The sequence below is a fragment of the Pleurodeles waltl genome, chromosome 7 (assembly GCF_031143425.1).
Source record: "Pleurodeles waltl isolate 20211129_DDA chromosome 7, aPleWal1.hap1.20221129, whole genome shotgun sequence".
Lineage (NCBI taxonomy): Eukaryota > Metazoa > Chordata > Amphibia > Caudata > Salamandridae > Pleurodeles > Pleurodeles waltl.
Window position 1 is genome coordinate 1,115,503,087 of NC_090446.1, and position 13,775 is coordinate 1,115,516,861.

The following is a 13,775-nucleotide window of genomic DNA, read 5'->3' on the forward strand; positions in this document are numbered from 1 at the left end:
GCCTTATCAGATTTGTCAACCAGTAGATCAAAAATTTCAATGTAAGCCCCATTCTAAATCTTTTCATTAATCTCCATTGGCACATGCAAACCTAGCGCTCATGTTCATAGTGAATATCATCAAGATCCATAAGGAGTGGCGAGTGACGATTACCTGAATTTGTTGATGCCTGGGTAGAAGAGGATGTCACAGACATGCTTGCCTCTGCTGGTGCCTTGGCCGATCGCTGGGTGGTGAGAATCGGCCTTTTTCGACCCCTTACTACCTACTAGCCCAGCCACATCCCCTTGAGACCCTTAGCTACCTTTTGTGGTGTTCAGATGGGAAACCAAGCTCCATGCCCATTCCATAACATCCTCTTCCCCTATACCCGTCAGGGGGCCTCCAACCAAGGATGGGGATAACATCCCCACCTCAGACAGCCACGGTAGTATGGATGCCAAATGTCCCACCACACCCTGCTGCTTCAAACCCCCACCAGGGGTAACACCTGCGGTCACAACAGATCCACTACCACTCACTAATGCAATTGCTACACTCATGTGTAGCAATTGCATTAGTGGCTAGCTCCCCCTGGCACATGAGCAACACTATTGGAGGGGGGGCCGTGACCATGGGCACTGCCAGGGCGACAGGCTGTACTGGGGGGGCCAGAGGCATAGTCAGACCATCCAGGATTGCCCCAAAACCACTGTACTGGGATAGCCTGCCCTACCCTGCTTCTGCCTGAACCAGCGAAGCCCCATAGCCTTTTCTTTGCTATGCATCGTCTAAGGGACTGGGGAAATGGCTCCCTAGGAGGCATCCCTGCCTGCCTCAGTCTCTCTATATGGTCACTGGGCGCTGAATCTGAGACAGAAGGCTGCAACCTCAATGACACTATGGCCTGGTCCATAGCATCCATCCAAAGCATCAACACTTCAAGCAATACATCCCAGCACAAGTGCTTCACACCTTTATGTCCACTGGCTGCCATAGCGAAGAAGGACTGGGATCAAACATATGACAAAAGATTGAATCACTCAGTCTCAGATCACTGGGCCAAGCCCCACACCGAATGCGCCCCAACCAATCCACACAGGCTAGGCTAGAGAACAGAGGAAAATACCACCTGTCAGGCAAGGGCTAAACAATAACCAATATGGCTCAGAGTTTAATTTCTCTGCCAAACCAGCCTCTAAACATGGCTATACAGAGGAAAATACCACCCTTCAAGCAAGAAGGATAATATCCCAATATGGCCAGAATTAGCAAAATATCTTGTCCAATGTTCCCCAGCAATGCTCTTGTCCCCTATTTGCAACAGTAATGTGGCCTGTGCAGGCCCTTCGCCTGCAGACCCAGGGCCCCCTCCAGAGCCGCCACCAAAGGAGACTCAGGTTGGGTGCGCGTCACTCACACCTGTGCGGCTCCCAGTGAGGCACACGCTGGGCTGCTAGACAGTGCCTGTCCAATATGCAGAGCGCGAGCTGAGCGTTCTTTCCTGAATGCCACCTCAATCCCAATGAAAACTGCAAAAAAAAAAGAAAAGAAAGACAGAATCCCCAAGCGTGATCCTGGCGCAATCCTGTTTCACTGCCAAAGTGCCACTGGAGCACACTTCTTGCGTTTTTCCAACTGCGTGTGTCGATCTTCCAGCCGCGATGCAGATGGAGCGTTGAATTCAGCCGCAAGGCCGGGGGCACGTCATTTCTCAGCCGCATCTCGGAAGGTGCGACAAAAATTTCTCCACACGGCAGTCTGTGCATGGATTTTCAGTCTTGGTCTGTCAGCTTCACCACTCAAGGCCCCAGGAACTGGCTAGGGCATCACCTGGCAGGGCAGGAGTCTTAGCAGAGAGTCCAGGTGCTGGCAGGGGAAGTCTTTGATGGCCCTGAGACTTCAACAACAGGAGGCAAGCTCAGGACAAGCCCTTGGAGATTTCTTCACAAGCAGGAATGCACAACAAAGCCCAATCTTTGTCCCCTTGCACAGGCAGAAGCAGCAACTGCAGGATAGCTCCACAAAGCACAGTCACAGGCATGGCAGCACTTCTCTCCAGCTCTTCAGCACTTCTCCAGGCAGAGGTTCCTCTTGATTTCCTGAAGTGATCTAATTTTTCAGGGTTTTGGGTGCTCTTTTTATACCCATTTTGGCCTTTGAAGTAGGCCTACTTCAAAGTAAAGTCTCTCTTGTTTGTGAGATCCTGCCTTGCCCAGGCCAAGCCCCAGGCACGCACACACCAGGGGGTTGGAGACTGCATTGTGTTTGGGCAGGCACAGCCCTTTCAGGTGTAAGTGACCACTCATACCCTCCCTCCTAGCACAGATGGCTCATCAGGATATGCAGGCTACACCCCAGCTCCCTTTGTGTCACTGTCTAGAGAGAGGTGCGAACAGCCCAACTGTCAAACTGACCCAGACAGGGAATCCACAAACAGGCAGAGTAACAGAATGGTTTAAGCAAGAAAAATGCCTACTTTCTAAAAGTGCCATTTTCAAACACACAATCTCAAAACCAACTTTACTAAAAGATATATTTTTAAATTGTGAGTTCAGAGACCCCAAACTCCACATGTCCATCTGCTCCCAAAGGGAATCTACACTTTAATCATATTTAAAGGTAGGTCCCATGTTAACCTGTGAGAGAGATAGGCCTTGTAACAGTGAAAAAAAACTAATTTGGCAGTATTTCACTGCCAGGACATATAAAACACATTAGCATATGACCTACCTTAAACATATACTGCACCCTGCCCATGGGGCTACCTAGGGCCTACGTTAGGGTTCTCTAACATGTAAGAAAAGGGAAGATTTAGGCCTGGCAAGGGGGTACACTTGACAAGTCGAATTGGCAGTGTAAAGCTGCACACACAGACACTCCAGTAGCAGGTCTGAGCCATGTTTACAGGGCGACTGAAGTGGGTGGCACAACCAGTACTGAGGCCCACTAGTAGCATTTGATTTACATGCCCTGGACAACTCTATTACACTGTACTAGGGACTTACCATTAAAGCAAATATGCCAATCGTGGAAATCCAATTACACATACATTTTACATAGGAGCACTTGCACTTTAGCACTGGATAGCAGTGGTAAAGTGCCCAGAGTAACAAAAACAGCAAAAACGGAGTCCAGCACACATCAACACCCTGGGAAACAGAGGCAAAACGTTAGGGGAGACGACACCAAGGATGCCATGTCTAACACACTGGAAAACCCACCTCCTAAAAATCTCTGTGAATACTAGAGGATCTAGCTGGAAGTAATGGGAAGACTGAAACACTCTGCTCAACTGATCTACTTTTTGATTCAGAACTGTCAGAATATGTAGGGCTGAAAGTCTCCCACTGTAATATGCAGTCTGCACACCTTATCAGCAATCTTGAATTTGTGGCCCACCTTCTTGTTCAAGTATGCTTTTCCTGATGTATTGTCTGTCCCTATGAGCACTGCTTTGCTCTCTATTAATGGAGAGAAATGTAGGCTAGTTTGATGAACCGTTTCCATCTCTCTCCAATTGACTGACCTCTTCTGCTGTAGAGAGTACCACTTTGCTTGAACTGTTTGAGTATCCATCTATGCTTCCCAACCCATCTCGCTGGCATCAGTTATTATTATTGTCCAACTTGGAGGAGCTAAGTAAAACCTTTTGAAAGATGACCCAAGTTTAACAACCACCTCAAGTCTTTCTTGGTCACCTCCATTATAGTCAATGTCTTTTTCAACGGGTTGACAGCGGGAGACCACAACTGAAGAAGTTGGTTGACAAATCAATTGAGATGATACCTTGTCCATATTACCGAAAAATGGAGGCTGCTGTGTCTCCTTGAATCCTTAACTTCTCTCTGCCTGTCAGCTGTTTTTCTTTCAGAAAGCTGAGTAGATTCCTGATCATCTTCTGTTGTCTTCTTAGTGAACAAGATATCATTCCCACATATGACTGAAAACATGCCCCAATATATTCTAAATCTTGACAGGGAATCATTTGCGACATTTCCCAGTTTATCAGAAATCCATAAATGTGTAGCACTTCTACAATTATTTGTCTTTCTTTGATAACTTGATCCTCTGATTTCAAGTGGATTAGCCAGTAGTTCAAGAAAGAAAGCAAAAGTATCCCTTCTCTGTGATGGCTGTCTACCAGGGTAGCCAGGACTTTTGTGAACATCATTGGTGCTAACTTGATACCAAAATAAAGGATTACACATTGAAGTACTGTGACTCTCAAATATTCCTGCTGAAGGTGAAAAATTGGGATATACAGATAGGAGCCATGTAGGCCTACGGCAACCATGAAATATTTGTTAACACAATAGAAATTGCTTTGGTTAGAAGTCAACAAGTGGACCATCTTTGGTGCACTAGAGAGCCCCGCCACAAGATAGTTGCAGCCTAGCAAGGCTCTGCTGGCTGGAAAGTCAATCCTGCATTTATCCACCGCAAATGGGGGCATCAAGGCCAGACTAGTGGTGCCCAGGCACATAGAGGTGCGCATCTCTGCTTGAGCATTATTTTGACCAGGTGGGAGAGTCAGGTGTTAATCTGAGGCCCTGGGCACAGCAAAAGCACAGCCTCAAGGTCCAGCACTATGCCCTCGAGCGAAGGAGAGGCGGAAGGAAGGTCACCAGCCATCCATACAGAGGAGCCCCGAGAAGGGCCCATAGGAGAGTACCTGTGAAGTGTGGGTGAATGCCACACTGACCTGAAGAGAAGATGCGCAGTCCTATAAACAGAACCGGGCCTCCGAGAGGTCCATGACAAGAGAAGATGCGCAGTCCTGTGAACAGGACAGGACCGTTGAGCAGACCAGGTGAAGAGAATCACTTGGCCTGGTGCCACATCACACCAGAAGAAGAAAAGGACGCAGGTGACACGTGGCCAGGTGCCACACCACAATAAATGAACTGAAAGAGGAGGGGAGAGTAAAGTGTGGACCACACCTGTCACACTGAAGAGCCTGACAACACCTAGCACTAGAAGAAGAAGAGAGCATTATTAGGAGAACTAAAAAAGGAGAGTAGAGAAAGGTATGTGACAGACCTGTCACACTAAAGAACCTGTTGACCACAGGCACGCAGGAGAAATGATCTAGGGTGTCAAGACCAAGGACATGTGCCACTACAGGAGAGTGCACCTACAGACCCAAGTAAGCCACTGATGTGGAGTGACGTCACTAGGGACAGCCTAGTGGGTCAATAAAAAGAAAGCCACAAGCATGCGCCTCATGCTTTCCGTGTGACTGTCAGGTCACTGTCACTGGCTGCTTGATGGATGATGGCATACCTGCTAAAAACTGCTCATGCCATAGGAGAAGAACAACACCAGCAACACACCAAGCTATGGGGACCCAAAGGCCCTACTGTCACCCTCACTCCCTGCAGGTCATCGCCACCTATTGTATTGGTTGTCAAATGGCAACAACACCATCATTGCCATGTGAACCACTGTAACCACCAAAGGAGCATCTCAGCACCAGAGTGGAGCCTTACACATGCAAACCACAATGAGATCAAGGAGGCACTCCTGACACTGCGAGGGACCAATCATCCAGAGACAATCTGCTATACCCAAGGGCACCTGGGTCCTGTTGGCAAGCACATCTGACCATGAGTCATTTACCCTTGGGGTTGCACAAGCGACTTCGCAGTGACCCTGGTGGCAGACCTGCAGTGGCCCATGCACGGCTCACATGCAGCCCTGCACAGTCAATGCTGTCCTGTGGTGACTCATTGAAGAGGGCCAAAAGGGAATCCCTGCACAAGGGAATCCCTGCACGAGAGATGGACCTGAAACTGCTCCACTGATAGGTACCGGGAGGCACCGGGGCTTCAGAGAAAGCTGTCCAAACATCAAATGCCATCCCAGTCCTTGCCGAGTTGTCCTTTACGGAGCCAAGAAACCCCAAGAGAAACCTCTGCAGCGGACACCACTGATGCTCCTGATGCATCTCAGTATGAAATGTTGACACCAAGTCCAACACTGTGAGAACAGATGGGACCGACCAACATAGGTTGACTTTAACCCAACCGACATAAGTTCAAAGGATCCGGACTGCATCTACACTGTCTTCCTGCCCAGTGTCATCTGGTTAAACCATGGATGCGAGCAGGGATGTCCAGGTGTCTCCAGCCACAACTATCTATTTGTCCAGCGCTGTCCTGCAGACCACCAATGGAGACGGAGATACTCAGTGGTGTCTAGTTTGTTTTGTTTATTCCCACAGGTTGGCCTCATTTTTTTTTTTTTTTTACATTTAGGAGGGGTGTGGTGTCCTGTCCATCACATAGCTGTATCCAGACACTCCCTATGGGGGGTCCCACACTCACCCCAAACCCATTTAACACAGGTGGCACAAATGACATGGAGCCCGTTAATAAAAGGTGCTGGGCACATGTGCCCTTGGCCAGTTCCTTGCACCATATACTAGTGTTTGTGTTGTCCTTACAACAGCATGAGGGCCTAGGGCCCAGAATCTTACATGTGGGAGGTGAATAGTACAATTAAGCAGTACAAAATCTTTTCTTCATTTTTTCAGTGACACAGGAAGAGAAACACACTCCTTTTTTCCTGCTCAAATCCATTTTCAGCATTAGTGAATATTTGTCTCTGACCATGAAATGCCAGATGGCCTTAGAATATAGTTTATTTTCTTTGAAATGTTTGTTCAGTGTGTTTAATCAATCCATTGGCTTCCAAGTTACATCAAAATACAATATATCTATTTCTGTCTGTGAAGCTGTGCACCCTGCATAGATTGTTCTTTGGATTTTTAGTACATCATTGCCTGTGAGCCCTTGTTTTTCAATTCTACATGTTCAAAGACTGTGCCTGGGAACAATACATAACTTGTTTTTCAAAATGTATGAAAAGAGGCATAAACACATAATTAGGCTTATGTTGAAAACGTTCTGCGAAGCCTAACTGGGCAGGAAGCATGGAGAATCCCCAGGTTACAAAGGAAACATATTAAAACACAGAACCACAGGTTGTTATGCCATGAATTTACAATGACTAAACCCAGGTAGTGAGACTCGCTCACAGTAAAAGCCCAAAATCCAGGTAGTCATAAGTGAAAAATCTTGGTGGACTAAATTGGGGACACCCATTTGCTACTGAGCGGTCTCTTTCTTTCATCAGCTTGCCACTTGTTGCTCATAGAGCATTGCTCAGGTCAGATTTGCAGAGAGACTAACCCACCATTCTGGACACTTTTAGAAAAAATTGACAACTATCTGGGCTCACTGCTTTATCAACTTTCATAGTCTTCAGATATTTAAACAATTCCTTTTTGGTTGGAGGCATCTTTCATAATTAGACACTAGGTTAGCAGCAATAGTATTGTCAATGAAAAATTACTTAGACATAGCTTAGCCAGGCCTCTCGAGCTATGAGTGAACCATTAGAGCATCCATTCTGACAAACCCACAGGACCAGCGTTTCCCAAAAAGCCTTACTATTTCTTCTATTAAAAAAATCTTTAAAAAATGCAATTTAATTTTCATAAAGTAAACTTCTTTTTTTCTAAGAAATCTCCTAACATTCATTTTTTTTTTAAACTGCCTCTGCCTGTAAAATCTTGAACCAAAAAATTTCTAGTAAGATGATATTTTGTAACCCTATGTTCTTCATTGAACCATTCAGCATTCTGGTCTTCACTTCCATCCAAAGTTATCACATCAATCACTTTTATTTTTCAGGTGTTGACAAATACTTCAATAATCACTCAACAAAAGTACTGATTTTGAAAGGGTGTACACCAATGGGATTCAACTGATATCATATCAAATTTCTTAGTATTCGCATTTAAGTCAAAGGTCAGCTGAATATCCTCAGGGGATTACTTTAATCTATCTATTTGACAACTGGATCTATTAAATAGTACTCTCTCCAGTAACAGGGTTTCAAATCCCTGTAGGACCCTAGATCTGGTACAACATGGTTCATGGTTGCTGTCAATTCTTGGAAAAGCTTAAAGCCTACTGCAAAAAGTGCAAGGTGATGGCTCCATGCTTACTATGCCACTGGAATCAAGCTACACCTGAATAGAGAGCCCCTATCAGGGGCAAATAGGTCTTGGGTTGTTTTGTGTAGTGGTTCAGGGAGGACCTCGCCTGCAGTTTGGGCTAGACTGTTTCTATTGAAGCAGGGGCAAGATTGATTTGCAAGTGTCTGGGTCCAAACTGAGGTGGCATGGAGTGAAGAAGAATAATGGACTGGGATGCCACCCGGAGAAGTTTCCGGTAGCTGAGACTAAGCTGAAACCAGTCCCAGAAAGCCTGTTTCTGGTCCAGTTTTCAGTCCAGAGAGGACCTGGCCTAGGAGTTTGAGCTGGGTTGTTCCCAAGGCGAGTAGAGTCAAGACTGATTTGTATTTGGCTGGGTCCAAACTTGGTGGCGTGGTGTGCAAAAAAACAATGAATTAAACCCAGATCTGTGACATGGGGTGAATGTTTGCACTGCTCAGTATTTCATCCATCATTAGTTATTTTAGCTTTTGTTACCCTAAGTGGGAAGGGTAGGCCCAGACATGGGTCCCATGCTCACCTTGCCACAAGATTCAAGCTACCCTGGCCTATGAGAGGTGATACCCCTAAACCGGTCCCAGGATGCTTGTTTCCGGTCCAGGGAGGACTTGGCCTGCCAGTTCAGGCTGGACCGTTCCCATGGGGAGCAGGGTGAAGACTGATTTGCATACGACTGGGTCCAAACTGGAGCGGCATGGTGAACAAAAAAATGATGGATTAAGCCCAGATTGGTGACTAGTGGTGAATGTTTGCATTGTTCAGCATTCCATCTATCATCTGTGCTTTTTGCTTTTGATACTAATTAAAACATTCCACCCATTACTTTTTTGGTTACTTGAGTTTGATTCCGTATGCCCAGATGTGGGTCCCGTGCTCACTGTAGCACTGGAACAAAGCTGCACCTGACCGAAAACAATCAGGGAAAAACTGGTCTTCAGCTGCATGCGTTCTTATTCAGGTAGTACTTGGCCTGTCAATGGAGGCTTGGCTGTTCCTATTGGAACATGGTCAACGCTGATTTGAATATGACTGAGTCTAAACTGTGGTGGAATGGTGTACAAAATAACGATGGACTGGTGTGCGTCCCTGAGTTATTACAAGTGGCTGAGATTAATTCAAAGATTCTACCCACCACTTTTTTGTATATTTTAGTGTGATGCCCTAAGTGTACAAGTATGTGGGTCCCATGATCACTGTGCCACTGGATCCAAGCTATACCTGACTGAAGACTTCCAATCAGGGTGAAACCAGTCTTAGGTTGCTTGTGTCCAGTTCAGGGAGGATATGACCTGGCAGTTCAGGCTGACCGATTTGCATGTGTCAGGGTGGAAACGGAAGTGGCATAGTGTGCAAAATAGCAATGGATTGAGATGCAGCCTGAGTAATTATCAGTGACTGCGATAAATTCAAGCATTCCATCCATCATTGTTTTAATAGTTCACTACGATGCCCTACGTTTGATGGGTATGCCCAGATGGGGGTCCCATGCTCATTGTGCCACTGGAACCAAGTTACACCTGACTGAAGAGCAACAATTAGGGCAACACTGGTCTTGGGTTGCTTGTGTTCTGGTTCAAGGCGAACCTGGTCTGGCAGTTTGGGCTGGACTGCTCCTGTTGGAGCAGGGTCAATACTGATTTGCATTTGGCTGGGTCCAAACTGAGGTGGCATGGTGGGCAAAATAATTATGGACTGGGATGCAACCCAAATTAATTACCAGTGGTTGAGGTTAATTCAGGCATTGCACTGATCATGTTTTTGTATGCTTCAGCTTCAATAACAGTGGGCTAGTTACTAGGAAAATATCTCCAAGAATATAATCAATTAGTGTGGCAACTTGATCTGCTAAACCTGCACCTTAATGGGCTTTCTTGATTCCTTTCATTCAGTTCTCTTTGTTTATGACATCTCATACACTGTACCCATTTTACTAAGCAGGAATCCATTTTAATGTTCATAGGGGCAACTCCTGGGATTCTGAGAAACTTCTCCACTTTGTTTCCTAAGATCTTTTGAGATCACTTTTTGTAGTCTTAGGGCCAGATTTAAAAGAAAGTGGTGCAGCGCTGCACCAAAATTGGCAGCGCAACACTGCGTCACTTCAGAAATGCAGGGATATGCCGTATTTACGAAAATACAACGCACCCCTGTTCTTCCCCTAACCCTGATGCTAAATTTCGCTGCCTAGGACCAATGCAGGCACCCTTGCACCATAGTGCAAGGGTTACTGGGTTGCAGGTGATGATTCTTTATGTGCAGAAAGGTGTTCTTTCCTGCACCCAAACAATCAATAATGGTGATTTATTACTTCTACGTAAGTAGCAAATCGTCATTATTTAATGATTGTTTATGTGCAGTAAGGGATACCTTCCTGCCTTCCTGCACATAAACCATCATTCATGGTGTTTTGCTCTTTCTGTGTGTGTTGCAGAATGCAGCACAGATTGAAAAAGCAAAAACGAGGACTAATAAAAGTATTTATTCTTGTTGCCCCATGCTAATGCTACCCCTGCACTAGTTTTTGGTACTGCCTCAGGTTTATGGATCCTCGCAAATCTTGGGCAGCGTCAAAAAGCTATGGGTGTTGCGTGGGTACGCTCACAGCAACACCCATTGCACGCCCCTCTGCCACAGAAAACTGTATCAGGGGCCCCATATTTACAATTCGATGTTAAGCCACAAAAAGGGCATTGCGCCACCGGAGTATCGCTGAAAGTGATGGTCCAATGGCGCAAGGGGCTTGTAAATAAGCCCTTAATGTTTTCCTACCAGGATCATATTCATTTTGTAGCCTCACATTCTGGATTCATATAAATGTCAAAGATAATGATTCCTGACCGCACTTTAGAGCATAGACAGCATAATTTCACAGACTGGTGATCACGGCAAAGGGGAAAGAACAGCAAGGTATAATTAGCTACTCAAACAAAAACGATAACAAAAGTACTAAAGAACGCATGAAAGAGCAGAAACAAAGGAATGCGTCACAAAGGGTAAAGTACACAACAGAGAAAGATTGGTGGAGGATTATTAGACACTGAAGGAAATGATAACTCAACTTTATGTTATGCTGTTCCCAATAGCACTTTTTCTATCCCCCTGAAGTGAAAGCCTTCCATTCTGTTTTAGATGCCAAATGAGAGAATAAATGGCTTTCCTTCATTTTTGTTTGGGAAGTCTATATGATTTCAGCGAGTGTAGGTCCCCATGGCAGTGCCACAATTCTTGAATTTTTTAATGCATGTATTTGGCTGAAAATACTACTGCGTGAACTGCCTCCGGGGCCTTTTCCTTTCACCTCCTAGCCCTGGCAACATACCCTGCCATCCCAACCGTGCTGGCCCGCATCATGTGGAGGACAATGAAGCAGTATGCCAGGCTTGCTCCTGGAAAGAAAAAAGGTTTAGGGATCAGTCCCCTTCAGTTGCTCAGTACCTGTAAGTAACTCATGTTCCAGAAAACGAAAGTGTGTCAGTTTATCAGCTTAGCCAGTTCTTGTTTCTTTTGTTCGGTTGATGACTTCCTACATGCTACTGTCAAAGAAAGATGCCCTCCACCCTTATTTTGTTCAAGGCTGCCTATGTATTGGCTTGGTGACCATCCTCTCTAGCGGTCATTTGGCCCGGAGAGCTTGTTTTTCCTGACCCCACTATCCCTCATTCCAAAGCTGTAGCAATGATCCAGGAGTCTAAAGCACAGGTCCATCTCAAGGTACCAGATCTGCTTTATTGTAGGCTATGGCCCATTCACTGATTTACCCAGCAGCAGAACCCACGGGTTTCTCCCAGTGTAGCTGTTTTCATTTTATTTGGCCCTTCTGCAGAAGAGTACAAATCTTAGCCTTCGAGTACGAGCATGAAACTGAAGCGGGTATGTCTCCAATGAACGGGGTTTCCAGTGAGCTGGCTAATGTATGACATAGTCCCCTACCTGTGAACAGTCACATGTATAGCAGCCGGCAGGGACTTAGGCGTAAGACTGAGGGGCATATTTATACTCCGTTTGCGCCAGAATTGCGTCGTTTTTTTTGACGCAATTTCAACGCAAAACTAACTCCATATTTATACTTTGGCGTTAGACGCGTCTAGCGCCAAAGTCCATGGAGTTAGCGTCATTTTTTAGCGTGGACACCTACTTTGCGTTAATTATATGCAAGGTAGGCGTTCCCGTCTAAAAAATCGACTCCGAGGCATGTGCGTCGGATTTATACTCCCGGGCAAAAATCACGCCCGGGAGTGGGCGGGTCAAAAAAAATGACGTACGGCTGCTTTTGCGCCGTTTTTTAGCGCCTGCAAAAGGCAGGCGTTAAGGGACCTGTGGGCTCTGAAGGAGCCCAGAGGTGCCCTCCCATGCCCCCAGGGACACCCCCTGTCACCCTTGCCCACCCCAGGAGGACACCCAAGGCTGGAGGAACCCATCCCAGGGACATTAAGGCAAGTTCAGGTAAGTATTTTTTTTTTATTTTTTTGTGGCATAGGGGGGCCTGATTTGTGCCCCCCTACATGCCACTATGCCCAATGACCATGCCCAGGGGACAGAAGTCCCCTGGGCATGGCCATTGGGCAAGGGGGCATGACTCCTGTCTTTGCTAAGACAGGAGTCATTTCTATGGGGGTTGGGAGTCGTAAAAAATGGCGCAAATCGGGTTGAGGCGAAAAAATTGCCTCAACCTGACTTGCCCCATTTCTTGACGCCAAAGCCCCATATCCCCCTACGCCGACGCTGCCTGGTGTACGTCGTTTTTTTTAACGCACACCAGACGGCGCCGGCGGCTAACGCCGGCTAACGTCATTCAATAAATACGGCGCCCGCATGGCGCTTCAGAATGGCGTTAGCCGGCGCTAATTTATTTGACGCAAAACTGCATTAGCGCAGTTTTGCGTCAAAAAGTATAAATATGGGCCTGAGTATACGTTGTTTACACCTATGCATTCAATCTTACAGGCATAGGACCAGCCTCCCCTCCTTGTGCTTTGTGTGTTCAGGTGTGCTACACATCACTTACATACCAGAGAAAAGGAAATAAAGCAAAGCAAACCTCTGGTGTTACAGATGGTTAAACTGCCAGGGTCCTGCTTCAGGATTGGAGCTTTATTTGTTCACTCATCTCTTAATGCACTTGTTTTTTTTAGTTTGTTTGGCGCTGATAGAAAAGTAAATCCGGTCAGGCGTTGTTTTGCCTGATGCCAATGCTCATCAAACCTGTCATCTTTGCATCGTACCAATACACATTTAATTGCATGGGACACATGTACTTTGCAGTAATCCTGCAAAATACCACAATAGCATCAGAAATTAGTATGCTATTGATCCTAATGTGTGCCATGGTGCTCCGTATCATAAATACGGCGCACGCATGGTGGCGTTAGGGGGGCGCAAGGGCGCAAGAAAAGTGGCGCTGCATGTAATGAAGCGCCACTTCTCTTAAGTCAGGGCCAAAGTACATGCCAAAACATGTCAGGCTCGAGGGGCTTTGGTTGTAACCGTCATAAAGAGGAAATGTACCGCACCTGGCACCTACACGAACCCTGCTAAGGTTACACCACGACTGTTTTTCTTGGGCTTTATTCTATGTCTGTGTCAGTAAAGCAGTAGAAAAATCAGCAATATCCGAACTTTTCACCTTTCGAAATCGAAACCTAAAACAGCAAACAAATGAAAAGGTTACATTATAAAAGGGCTTGAGAGCCGTCTAAGTAATTTTCAAATAATAATTAAAATAAAGAGATGGATGGATAGCTGCCATGTTACAAAAGAATACTGAGAATTA